This window comes from Oncorhynchus nerka, linkage group LG2, assembly GCF_034236695.1.
Source record: "Oncorhynchus nerka isolate Pitt River linkage group LG2, Oner_Uvic_2.0, whole genome shotgun sequence".
Lineage (NCBI taxonomy): Eukaryota > Metazoa > Chordata > Actinopteri > Salmoniformes > Salmonidae > Oncorhynchus > Oncorhynchus nerka.
The window spans coordinates 27,088,502-27,100,761 of record NC_088397.1 but is presented as its reverse complement, the minus strand read 5'-3'; the positions used below and the strand labels follow the sequence as shown (position 1 = coordinate 27,100,761).

General features: G+C 44.0%; 1 protein-coding gene across 2 annotated transcripts in view; it reads left to right on the top strand.

Annotated features, from left to right (window-relative positions):
- The window catches only part of LOC115133221 (cytoplasmic protein NCK2-like), a 54,254-nt gene that overhangs the window by 9,268 nt on the left and 32,726 nt on the right, over positions 1-12,260 (top strand). Inside the window, exon 1 of one of the 2 annotated variants that reach the window (XM_065025262.1) lies at positions 479-580. The exons of the other annotated variant lie outside the window; for it this stretch is intronic. The gene's annotated coding sequence lies outside the window, so the exon portion shown is untranslated. Of the gene's footprint in view, positions 1-478; positions 581-12,260 lie in introns of those variants that run through there. 2 annotated transcript variants of the gene reach the window in all.

Sequence of the window (12,260 nt, the reverse complement as noted above, 5' to 3'; positions counted from 1 at the left end):
TTGATATTTTAACCTGCGTGTAATGATCGCGTTTGGTGTAGGGGGACAAAATACATTTATGCACGATAGCGCACGATGGCCCACGCACGCAGACGGTTTGGGTTCCGTGTAAACAGTGTGATAGAACAATAATATAACTGTGTTATTTTGGCCATGGAAGAAGCTAAATCGAACAGACATCAAGATTACATTTTGGTCTACTGTCGGAGGCTAAAACTAAATACTTAGTTATGTTTCTGTTTGTGTGCCACCATGCCTCACTGTCAACAGAGGCAGCAGGGTAGGGTGAGGCAGAGCCTGCCTCTGAGTCTAACTGTGGAGTGATTATTCTCTCTAGAATGTTCTAGAGTTGTCTCTCTCTCTCCCTTTCCCTCTCTCTCTCCTCTTACCCTCTTTCCCTATCTCTCTCTCACTCTCTCCACTATCTATCCACTCAAACCTCCATTCCTAGCAGCTCTTTCCCAACGGGAGCATGTTACAGTGCTATTTTTACCAGCTAGCGGGGAGGGATACGGCACAAGCCGTGGACAGGCTGAACAGGAGTCAGGACCACATTTGAACTGAGAAGTGGTTCCAAAAGGTTGGTTATGTAAAAAAATATATATATATTGGAAAGGATTGGTTTATGTAAGAGAGCTTGCTGTTGTTGACGGGTCAATATGTCTTTTCCCACTGGTTTCTAAGAAGGGCAGGCTCTTCAATTCAGAAGGGCAGGATCTTGCTCCCTTGCACTTTCTGGGCAGGCCCTGAGTTGTTTTGTCCGCTTTGCCGTTCAGTCTCCATGTTCTTCTTTTCATAGAATAAAGATGGGTTTTCTTTGAATGAGGCTACTTTCTCTGCTCTTTGTATCTGCTTCCTGCAAACCCTTTCCCCCACCAGACAGTGAGTGCAAAGAAACATTGTTTCTGAATATCAGGCCTAGACTCTCCTCGCTACTGAATGAGAGCCTTGGGGTGAACCAGACTGTTGCAGTGTTCTGTCTTGCTCTCTCCTCACTGGGGAAATAAGACGTGTTATAGATCCAATAAGACTAAAAGTATGTGCTCCAACAGTAGACGTGAACATTGCCACACTGCCTAAAGGTCCTTCTAAAGCTCTCAGTATGCAGACCATGATCTGGAGCCAGAGACTGCACTGGAAATCCAATTTGAGGAAAGTGGAGACTGAAGGGGCAGTTTAGGACATTTAGGATGACGAGGTGAAGTGGAGGGTGTAGCTGAGACTAGGGTTGCACATTTTGGGGAATATTCAGAGGTGGAAACTTTCCTTGGGAATTAACTGGAATATATGGGAATTAACTGAAATATATGCAAATTAATATTAATACCATTTAAATGTAGATGTTTTTTTGCATTGGATATAGTCACCATATTATATGGAGACAGAAACATAAACCTTTTACCTTGTCATAAGTAGACATAATTGCAAATGATTAAATCGTTCCAATTTAAATTAAAAAAACTATTTAGTTACGAATTGAACTTTAAATAAATTAGTTGACTCTTCACATGGGATGATTTCACAGAACAACAAAAGAAAGGGAATATTGAATGATCCAATGATCATTGCATCTCCCAAAAAATGTTCTCAACAAACATCTGTGAAATGATAGTCTAGAAACTAAAGCTTTGGTTGTCTTCCTCTCAGGCTTCCATGTCTTCTCCCTGGACCTCCTCAATGTCCACCTCTTGAACATCAGACTCTGAGGACTCATCTTCACTGTCATTTTCCAACCTTGTAGAGGATGGTTTGTTGTCAGGCTCAAAGATCCTCAAATTTGCCTGGATGGCCACCAATTTTTCAACCCTTGTATTGGTCAGCCTGTTGCGTGCTTTGGTGTGTGTGTTCCCAAACAAGGACCAGTTGCATTCTGAAGCGGCTGATGTTGGTGGGAATTGGAGGATGATGGAGGCAACAGGGGAAAGAGCCACAAAGACCCTTCCACCAGGTGGCTGATGAGATATGTTGGCACAACTGCCATATTGCTCTCCATCCCAAAGCCCTTGCTTGGAAGTGTACTTCCTCAGGCTTCAGGCAGAAGTCTTCATGCTTTTGATGTATTTCAGAACTGCAGTTTCCTCTGCTTGGAGCAACAGTGAAGTGGGCAGGTCAGTACGGATTTATTTTCTTACATCTGCAAGCAAAGTCTGAACATCAGACAGGATGGCATTGTCTCCCTCAATCCGTGCAATGGCTACTGCTATAGGTTTCAGGCTGCTTACCACTCTCTCCCAAAATACATCATCCAGGAGGATCCTCTTGATGGGGCTGTCCATATCAGCAGACTGTGATATGGCCATATCTTGGAGAGACTGTCAAACATGATGACAACACCACCCCAACAGGTGTTGCTGGGCAGCTTCAATGTGGTGCTCTTATTCTTCTCACTTTGCTTGGTGAGGTAGATTGCTGCTATAACTTGATGCCCCGTCATATACCTAACCATTTCCTTGGCTCTCTTGTAGAGTGTATCCATTGTTTTCAGTGACATGATGTCCTTGGGGAGCAGAATCAATGTAGCATAGCTAGTGTGCGTGATGTGAGGGTAGGACTCCTCCACTTTAGACCAAGCAGCCTTTATGTTTGCAGCATTGTCTGTCACCAGTGCAAATACCTTCTGTGGTTCAAGGTCATTGATGACTGCCTTCAGCTCATCTGCAATGTAGAGACCGGTGTTTCTGTTGTCCCTTGTGTCTGTGCTCTTGTAGATTACTGGTTGAGGGGCGGAGATGATGTAGTTAATTATTCCTTGCCCACGAACATTCGACCACCCATCAGAGATTATTGCAATACAGTCTGCTTTTTTAGTAGATAAAGCATGTCTGGTTGGAGGAGTGTATGCTGAGCGAAGAACATTCAGAAATGTCTTCCAATACACTTTGCCTGTGAGCATCAGAGGTGAACCAGTTGCATACACAGCTCGAGCAAGACATTCATCAGCATTTCTCTGACTACGTTCCTCCATTGAGTCAAAATAACTTCTGATTCCAGGAGGACCATGAGCTGTTGCTATCAATAAGGTGTCTGATTCATCATTTTCACCTCGAATAGAAGTAGAGGGACTTTTGTCAAAGGTTGCTTGTTGTGAGCGCTGAGGGAACTTTATGCACTTGGCCAGATGATTCTGCATCTTTGTTGCATTCTTCACATATGATTTGGCACAGTATTTGCAAATGTACACAGCTTTTCCTTCTACATCAGCTGCAGTGAAATGTCTCCACACATCAGATAGTGCCCGTGGCATTTTCCTGTGAAGATGAGTAAAAAATAAAATACAAATACAATTCCATGTACTGATAAATAGTTAAGCAGTTAGATTAAACAACTAATTTGTAAGATAAATGTTTTTAAATGAAACCTGTATGGGAACAGGTAACTTAACGATCCTCAATTAGCAGGCTCAAGGAAGCTAAAACCCACATGGTAGAAAAAACTAACTAGCAGAAATGGTTAACAAGTTAGAAATGATTTAAACACACTTTGCCATAGGTTACTATTTACTAGTTAATAAAAAATTGAATATGTCGTATAAAATATATTCACCCCACCCAGTATTATAATCAAAACTTACCAGAAAGCATGTAGTCCTTGGCTCAGACAGTGTAGTAGTGTGGTCTCAATAGCATCTCGTTAGTGTGCAAGATCTTGAGAATCTGCTGCACATGTGATGGAAGACTGCACTGTGCATGCAGAGGGTTGCATTTTCATTGACTTGGGGATAGTATAACCAAAATATGCCACAAGACCTAGAATTGTCTTATGTGTATCAAACAAATAAGGTTCACTATTATAAGCCAACTGTTTTTGATGAATTTAGGAAAAATCCCAAAATTCACTGGCTTAAAAATTCAGGAAATTTACCGGAAAGTTTCCGACCCCATTGTAACCCTTGCTGAGACAGAGGGGGTAGTCAGACATTTTGACATACACCTGCCTTAATTGCTCTCATAATCTCTTGTGGACAGACTACGTAAACATAAATGGTACCGTAGATCTGTCATGATACAACCGGATGTGTGAGGTAACGAGCAGTATTACTTCCGGTGCTTTGGACAAATCACGATTTCGAAGGTGAATTCTGAAAGTGGAGGGGACATTTGGTCAATAGACTTGCAAAGAGAGACGGTGGAGCTCTTCCTTCCGGTTCCGATCCTCGTTCTATCTCTTCTTTTGAACATGTATGGACCCAGTCACGAAACAGGAAGTACAGGTTCCCAGGCCTCTTCCGTGAACCGTATGGTTTAGTTAGCATGTAGGCCTATGGTAATATGATATCAATATGCATGTCCAGGTGTCGATGCTGCTCCAATAGCCAGTGATAGTCTCCAGAGAGGCCTAGGGAGCCTGTACTTTCTGTATCGTGACTATACTATGGGAGAGCGAGGGACATTTCTTGGCCCCTGAGGCTCCCTAAGGCACAGTCTCCAGCTGTTGTGGTAACCTTTGACCCCTCCTCCTTCCTGTTTAGGTCATGGATCTCGTCCCTCTTCCCTCCCATTCTCTCCAGACTGCTGATCTGATGTGATAGGCCTGTTCAGTCATGCTATCATGTATATTTCATCTCCATGTCTGAGCGGTAGCCGATGTCATCAGTTCTTGTCTGTTGGAAAGAGCCGTTCTGTGAACATGATGGATCCCACAACTTTCCGTTTCTGGTGGCTTCGCTATCTCATCATCGCTCTCTGCTAGACCTGTTGAGGAAGCTGGAGATCACACGAGAGCGAAAGGCCCAGTCTAAATATGGACTATGTGTTGATTGAATGTGGTCTCATTTGAAACCCTCAGCTCTCCAGTTTGCTTGGCAGAGACCGATAGCGGAGATTAGCATAAAGACAGGTTTTATTCTCTCTTTAACGCAGCAGCCAGCTAGTCCACGGGATGGGTTCACTCTGAGGTGTGGGTGTCACCAGGCCCCTCTGAGCAAATCAAGTGGAACGCAATTACCGTGTGCATCCTCGCTCTGATAAGGCTTTTTAAAAGCTTTCTCTCTTTCCCTCGCTCTCGTCTTTTTTCTCTTGCGCTCTCCTTTCTCTCTCCTTCCATCTCTCTCTCTCTCTCTCTCACCCATCCACCATTCATCCATGCTGTTGCACGTCCAACAGAATTACCAAGGATTCATTGTTTCATGTCTTTTAGTTCGGGAACCTGTCACCCTTGACTGTGTAACTGACAACACTTAAAGGCCCAGTGGATGCCTGTGCTTGTGGTTGTCTTATTGCTCTAACGGGGCTTGACGATCAGTCAGCAGTTAAATCACTATAGGCCCTAGATCAGATAAAGCATATGTCTGGAGCAAGTTGTGCATAGCAGGGATATTTGGCTGCTCCAAAATATCCAAGCGGGCAGGCAAAAGGATGGCCGAAGATGACACCGTTCCTTGCTTACACAGTGTGAGCGTAGGAGGGTGCGTGTGCCAGTCAGTCCACCGTTAGTGGGGCGTTGAGCTCCGTCGTCTATTTCAGAATTCAGGAGAGTAGTCCGTCTCTCCACCTGTGACCGTGCGTGTTGTCAGAGAGCCTAGTCGGATGATTAGAACCTAGATGGTAAGTTGGCAGCCACACAGACACACACACTCGTCCCTCACCCACTGTGGGCCAAGGCCAGATCAACAGATGTAGCTGGACCAGCCCCCCCCCCACACTCTCTCTGTGCTGTGACTCTTCCTGCACTCTAGTTTACTCTCTGATGCAGATGTACAAACCGGGCCGTCACTGTGTGGGTACCGTGAGGGCCGCGATGTGTATACTCCTCCCACTGCCTCCCACTCAGCAGCAGCAGCAGCAGTAGCAGCAGCAGTAGCAGCAGTAGCAGCAGTAGCAGCAGTAGCAGCAGCTCCCTGGTCCATACTGACTACAGAAGGAGCCTAAACCACTAGCACTATGCTAATGCAAATATTGTCCTCTTTGACTAACAATCAATGACCGTGTGATCTCTTTGATGAAAACTCCTGATTTCGCTTATGATTGGCTACTACAAAACTCCTGAATGTATTAGGCTATGCTTAAAATATCAAAAATTAAAAAAGTAAAATCAGAGTAATTGGAATGGATTATCTTGAGTTTAATTGACTTTTATAAGCTGAGAGCAACTGTTTAACTGTTGAGAATTCCCCTGGCCCTGTCAGCCGATGGGATAATTTAATTATCACTGTTTACGTTCCTCTCTGTAATAAGTAGCTAACGTGTGTTAGTTGTGTGTCCTCCGGCTTGTATATCACTTAATTCTGCTCCCTTTGTCAGGCTGCCTCTTCTGCCTCCAATTATCTGTACTCTCTCTCTCTCTCTCTATTCTCTCTCCCTGTTTTTGGAACATTCCACATCAGCCTGGACCTATTGTTCGACTAGTGAGGAGAAACATTGGGAAATACGTTTATATTGTGCGGGGTTGTGTGATATTGAGCAGTGAGATGTTAGCTTGAGGGGACAAACATCATTGTAAATTCTTGCAGAACAGAACGTTACAGCTGTGACTTGTCTTGCTAACGGCACAGAGTAGGGACTACCTCTTCATCTCCCCATAACCTCCCTATGTGGCTCTTGGGCGACAGTGTGACACGAGTCATATTAGGAACACCGAGCAAACTGGACAGACAGAAACCGATTCAGAAGTTTGTAGTGTTTAGCCTTGTGTAGCCTATTGTCTTGGATTAAAAGTGATATCTCACACAGGCTACTTTTTTGTCAAGAATATGGCTTTTCCAAGTTGCAGGCAACAAATGGGCTCTTATTCACTTGGACGACACAACCTCTTCCAGAACAGACATTGTGTGTGGGAGAGTGTTAGAAAGAGGCAGAGAGAAAAAGACAGAGAGGGAAAAATGACCAAAAACTTGTCATTTTAAAAGAAATCCAAAATGACATCCTTGGCCAGGATAAACATGGCTCACTCTCTGGGGCAGAATCTACAGTAATTGAAAAGGAAGGAGGAGGTAATGCTGAATCTGAGAGGGGCAGAGCAGAGGCCTACATTTTGAGCTCTATCCTTTAATGAGATTGAGGAATGAACCTGGTAGTTCAGAAAAACCTCTCTCTTTCTCCTATATTAAGTAATGAGAAAAGTAATGCTGGAATGTTCTCTTACATTTTTTAAATATAAACCTTTTTTAACTAGGTAGGTCAATTAAGAGCAAATTCTTATTTACAATGACGGCCTACCCCGACCAAAACCGGACGACGCTGAGCCAATTGTGCGCCGCCTTTTGGGACTCCCAATCACGACCGGATGTGATTCAGCCTGGGTTCGAACCTGTAGTGACGCCTCTTGCACTGAGATGCAGTGCCTTAGACCGCTGCGCCTCTCAGGAGCCCCATTCTATGGGTGTAGAAAGACGGTATGTGTCTTCTGTCTGTCTGTTTCTGCATAGTAGTTGGATTGCAAGATTAAACCAATGACTACCAATTAACAATCAGTAATTGCTCAAATGGAGCTAATAGCATAATAGCATTCTAATGAGATTCAGATCTGTTGCAGAATCACAAGATAAGGAGAGAACAGTTAGAATTGGCCTAGCTTCTGGGAACAGTTAGAATTGGCCTAGCTTCTGGGAACAGTTAGAATTGGCCTAGCTTCTGGGAACAGTTAGAATTGGCCCAGCTTCTGGGAGCAGTTAGAATTGGCCCAGCTTCTGGGAACAGTTAGAATTGGCCTAGCTTCTGGGAACAGTTAGAATTGGCCTAGCTTCTGGGAACAGTTAGAATTGGCCCAGCTTCTGGGAACAGTTAGAATTGGCCTAGCTTCTGGGAACAGTTAGAATTGGCCCAGCTTCTGGGAACAGTTAGAATTGGCCCAGCTTCTGGGAACAGTTAGAATTTGCCCAGCTTCTGGGAACAGTTAGAATTGGCCCAGCTTCTGGGAACAGTTAGAATTGGCCCAGCTTCTGGGAACAGTTAGAATTGGCCCAGCTTCTGGGAACAGTTACAATTGGCCTAGCTTCTGGGAACAGTTACAATTGGCCCAGCTTCTGGGAACAGTTACAATTGGCCTAGCTTCTGCCACTTGGGTGTTCTGTCATGTTTTGGGAGAACAGCTGCATTTTAAAAGATGTTGTGTGAAGCTCTGGATCTGCTGACAGCGCACACACATGCCTGCTGTATAATCTCACGGGAGATGCTTGTTTTCTTGCACAACAGCCCGTCTCTTCTCTTTTCGCTCAGGGCTAGGCTAGGGATTTATTGTGATGGGCCTGAGAAGAATACTGCTGTATCCGTGCCAGTCTCTCTCAGGCTAATGACTGCCTGCTCCCCCGGTCCTTGCTTGTGAACGGATGTATGTTCACAACAAGTGAACGCTCTGGAGTGTTTCATTGTGTCCCTGGCTGCCCGCGGCCATGCGTCTCCCTGATAGTCACGATCTGCAATCTCAACTGTCTGTAGGTACAGTAATGATCTGGCCGGGGTCTGGTCTACTTTTAATGGTGTCAGTGTGGATTAAACATGCAGATGCATTGAGTCGTAGGGAAATACGCTGACATTAAAAGGAGTACCGACCACTAGCTTATCGGTGTACATGCAAGGACAGAATACATATCCCCTTTAAAGCAGGGGCCAACCGGGTGCGTACGAGTTCTCCTTTTTTCCCCGAGGAGTGGGCCATTCAAGGTCTGTGGCTTAGAATTGGAACTAGGTCCGTGTCCCAGGTGAGTGAATTGCTCGACTACAGTAGAGAAGGAATGAATGAGAGCCTGTAGTCAAAGCCATCAGGAGGAGGCCCAGTTGTTTTGACAGGTGCTCAGCTAGCTGCTACTGTAGCGGGTCATTTTTGTGAGCGCTAACTGCAACCAGACGTCGGCCTAGAGGTTTAGGGGAAGAGAGGGAGCACTGGAAGCACATGCTGCTGAGAGAGAGAGAGAGAGAGAGAGAGACACTTTGTGTTCAGTGTTGACGAGTTAAGGAGACACTTTTTAATCAACGTGTGCACATGTTCATGGTATGTGTGCTTTCCTATTTTGTGTGGAAGGAGCACACCTATTGCTCTCCCCTATCTTGCAGGAGCCTGGTTTTAATGTGGTGGACTACTGCAGTCATCTGCATAACCGAGAGTAGTAATGGTGGGACTTTATCATCATGAAGGGTAGCGGTAGTACTGTCCCTGTTAAACTGAGCAGAAGACGACTTAAGGCGCTTTGGACGAAGTCGATAAGCACGGAGGTAAAATGTCGGCTTTCAAGAAAATGTTTGAAGGATTTTGTTTGAATTCATTTGTTTGTCTCAAGTACGATGCATTAATAATTCTAACTGGCTAGTTCACTTTTCATGGGCCAACATATATTTATACCTTGTCCGGAGTGTTCCACAGAAACATAGTTCTGCAATCTGCATAGAATATTTACAATGCCTGGAGAAAAGATGGAACGTCTCAAGAACCACATCAATATTATGTGATCAATCATTTATGTACCCCCCCCCCCTCCAAAGAAAAACGCTTCCAAAACAGGCCTGTTTTAGTCATAAAAATGCATCTGCAGCAGCAGCTTTGACAGAGTTATTTTAATGACATTCTGGTGGTACTGGGGTCAGATTCACACACTGTGGAGGGAGAGAGAGAGCTCTGCCACTGAGGGTGAATATCATTGACTGTGCAAGGCTCTGTTTATTTTAATAATAATAATACATTATTTATTAAACTTTTTAAAGTGCTATTCATTAAAATAATCTCACAGCACTTTAAAGCAACAATAAAAGACAATCAGTTTAGGAAAACAACATCATTCATGAGGTGGAAGGTCATGAGAGGGTCAGGAAAGCTCATGGCTTGAGCGGTCATCGGAGGGAAGTGGTCATAAGGGGGAGGAGCGAGCAAAGCACGCCTGTGTCATCAAGGTGTCTCGCTGCCCCTCCCCTCTGTGTGACTCGAATGAAGTTTGAGCTCAGCCGTTTCAGTTCATGGACTCCGGAGTAGGTCTAGGCTAGCTGCTCCTTCACTATTACCTACATGAAGCACCCGCTTGGGTGAAGCTACGGGCAGTCACCTGGTGCCAGAAAGCACACCACAAGAGTAGCGTTAATCCTCCCTACAATCCTTATCACTCCACACCTCTGCTGTGCCATCTTGCATTCGGTTTTCCAACATCCTCAACCTCCGGACACTGTGTTTATGAGTACTGTGTGTGTTTATGAGTACTGTGTTTATGAGTTCTGCCTGCCTCCGTGTCGGAGGGGAGAGTTAGACTGAGGAAGGACCGTTACAGGGAGCATGAGGTACTACAGAGCCAATAACGCTCTGTGCGTCACAAGTTGTGGGCAGCTCCTCCAGATCAAAGACTAACACTTAGGGGCAATCGGGGAAAGCGAGAAGGGGAGGATGGAGAGGAAAGAGATGGGGGGGGGGGGTTTGGCCAAGCACCCACTGACTTTTTACATCCTTCTTTGTACTTGGAGCCCTGGCAGTAAAACTTGGATGATTTCTCTTTTTAAACAGGGTCAGCGTGGACATGTTTGTTCTCCGTTTAGTTTATTTTGGCTTGAAAAAAACTTTTTAAAGCATCCAAAAGGTTTACTCGGGTGTTTTCTGTTGACTAGCCTACATGGTTCTGTCTAGGGCTGGGTGATATGACGATATATATCGCGTGACTATAGAAAAAAACGTCTATCGTTTCATATTATGCTCTATTGTTTATTTCGTTGTGTCGCAAATCACACTTTACAGCAAAGTTTTCGTCAATTGGACGACACTTTGTGTAGATTTGCATCACAAACAAACATGGAGCTCGTAGCTAAAAGAGGGGCTACTTCGGTCGCATGGACGTGGTTTTGGTATGAAAAGTCTGACACGGACTAGAAAACCGTCCGCAGCTAAATATGCCGCAGGCCGGTCCCGACGACAGGCCCAAACACCACTAACCTTTTACCACTTACGCAAGAGTCATGTGAAACAGTATGGAGAAAGTTTACGGATGAGACCTAAAAAGTAGTAGTGCACACCATATGGCAAAGAATCACAAAGATAGGAGATAACAGCTGCCGTTCCAACTTATATCTGCAAAGACATGGCCCCAATATCCACGGTCGAGAAACGGGTTTCATGAGTTGGTGCTAACACTCGACCCAGGGTTCCAAATGCAAATTGACATGTGACACGTATTAATGACAAAATAACATGCAAAACAGGCAAGCCTCCAAAATATATATACTTTTTAGGCCTATATTTATTTTGTTTGCAACTCTAGTTGAATTGTTTTCTATTTACCTTTTTTTTTTTTGATTTTGTACATTAATATTTTGTTACATGCTTAATTGAAAATTTGCACAAAGGTCCTAAATAAAAGGAGAAATAATAAAACTTGAGTAAGTACCTTTTATTTGTTGAGTATAATTCAACATGTAATAAGAAATAGTTTATATAAAATTACCACATGTAAAGGCCTATTTATTAATTGAATTTACAGGAAATGTGCTATATCGTGATATGTATAGTTATCGGGATATGAAATGACCTACATGGCCAAAATCTCATATCCCAATATCACCCAGCCCTAGTTCTGACAGCCACTGGGACTCTCCTGTCTCTCCTCAACACTATGACCTCTAACCCCTAGGCCCCTTCACTCCCATTCTATTTTTACCCAACAATCCTCCTCTAACTGTTGCTCTCATCCCAACAGGCTACACACACTGTGGTTTGTCAATGCTAATCTTCCCACAGCTGCCTCAGAGATCTGTTTGGGATTAAATGACTGTTTTCTCAGAGACACCGAAGTTTTCACATGTCCTCAAATGGCTTGGGTGAAATCTGAAATGTGGGACAGGTCAACATCATTGTGGTCTGATAGGCTCCTATGTACTCAATCTCTTACATAAATGAATGATTTGTAGGCTAATAGTGAAATTAAGTGATTCTTACCATTAGGGCGGCACAATTAATTTAAATTGCAATATAGACATGTGCCATATCTATATCGCACGGGGCTGCAATTTTTTAAAATGCCATGAATGCAACATTCAGATGTAGTAAGGGTCCCCTGGGACACTTTGGTTCCTACCCCATCACAACAACTTCTACTGTACCTGGCTGTCATTAGTTATCATGCCAAACAACACCAACCATAGAATCAGAATACACATTTTATGTATATGATTACAACAGTTCATCCAAGTGTTTTAATATAAATCGCTGGTAAAATCACAATATATGGTTAAAAAACAATTGTAGTGCAGCGCTACTTACCATGTTTAATGGTAGCCTGAATGTCCCAGATCTGTTTGTGTTGTCTTGCCAACTCACGTATGGTCATTGTAAAGCCAAACGCACAACAGATTTGGAAC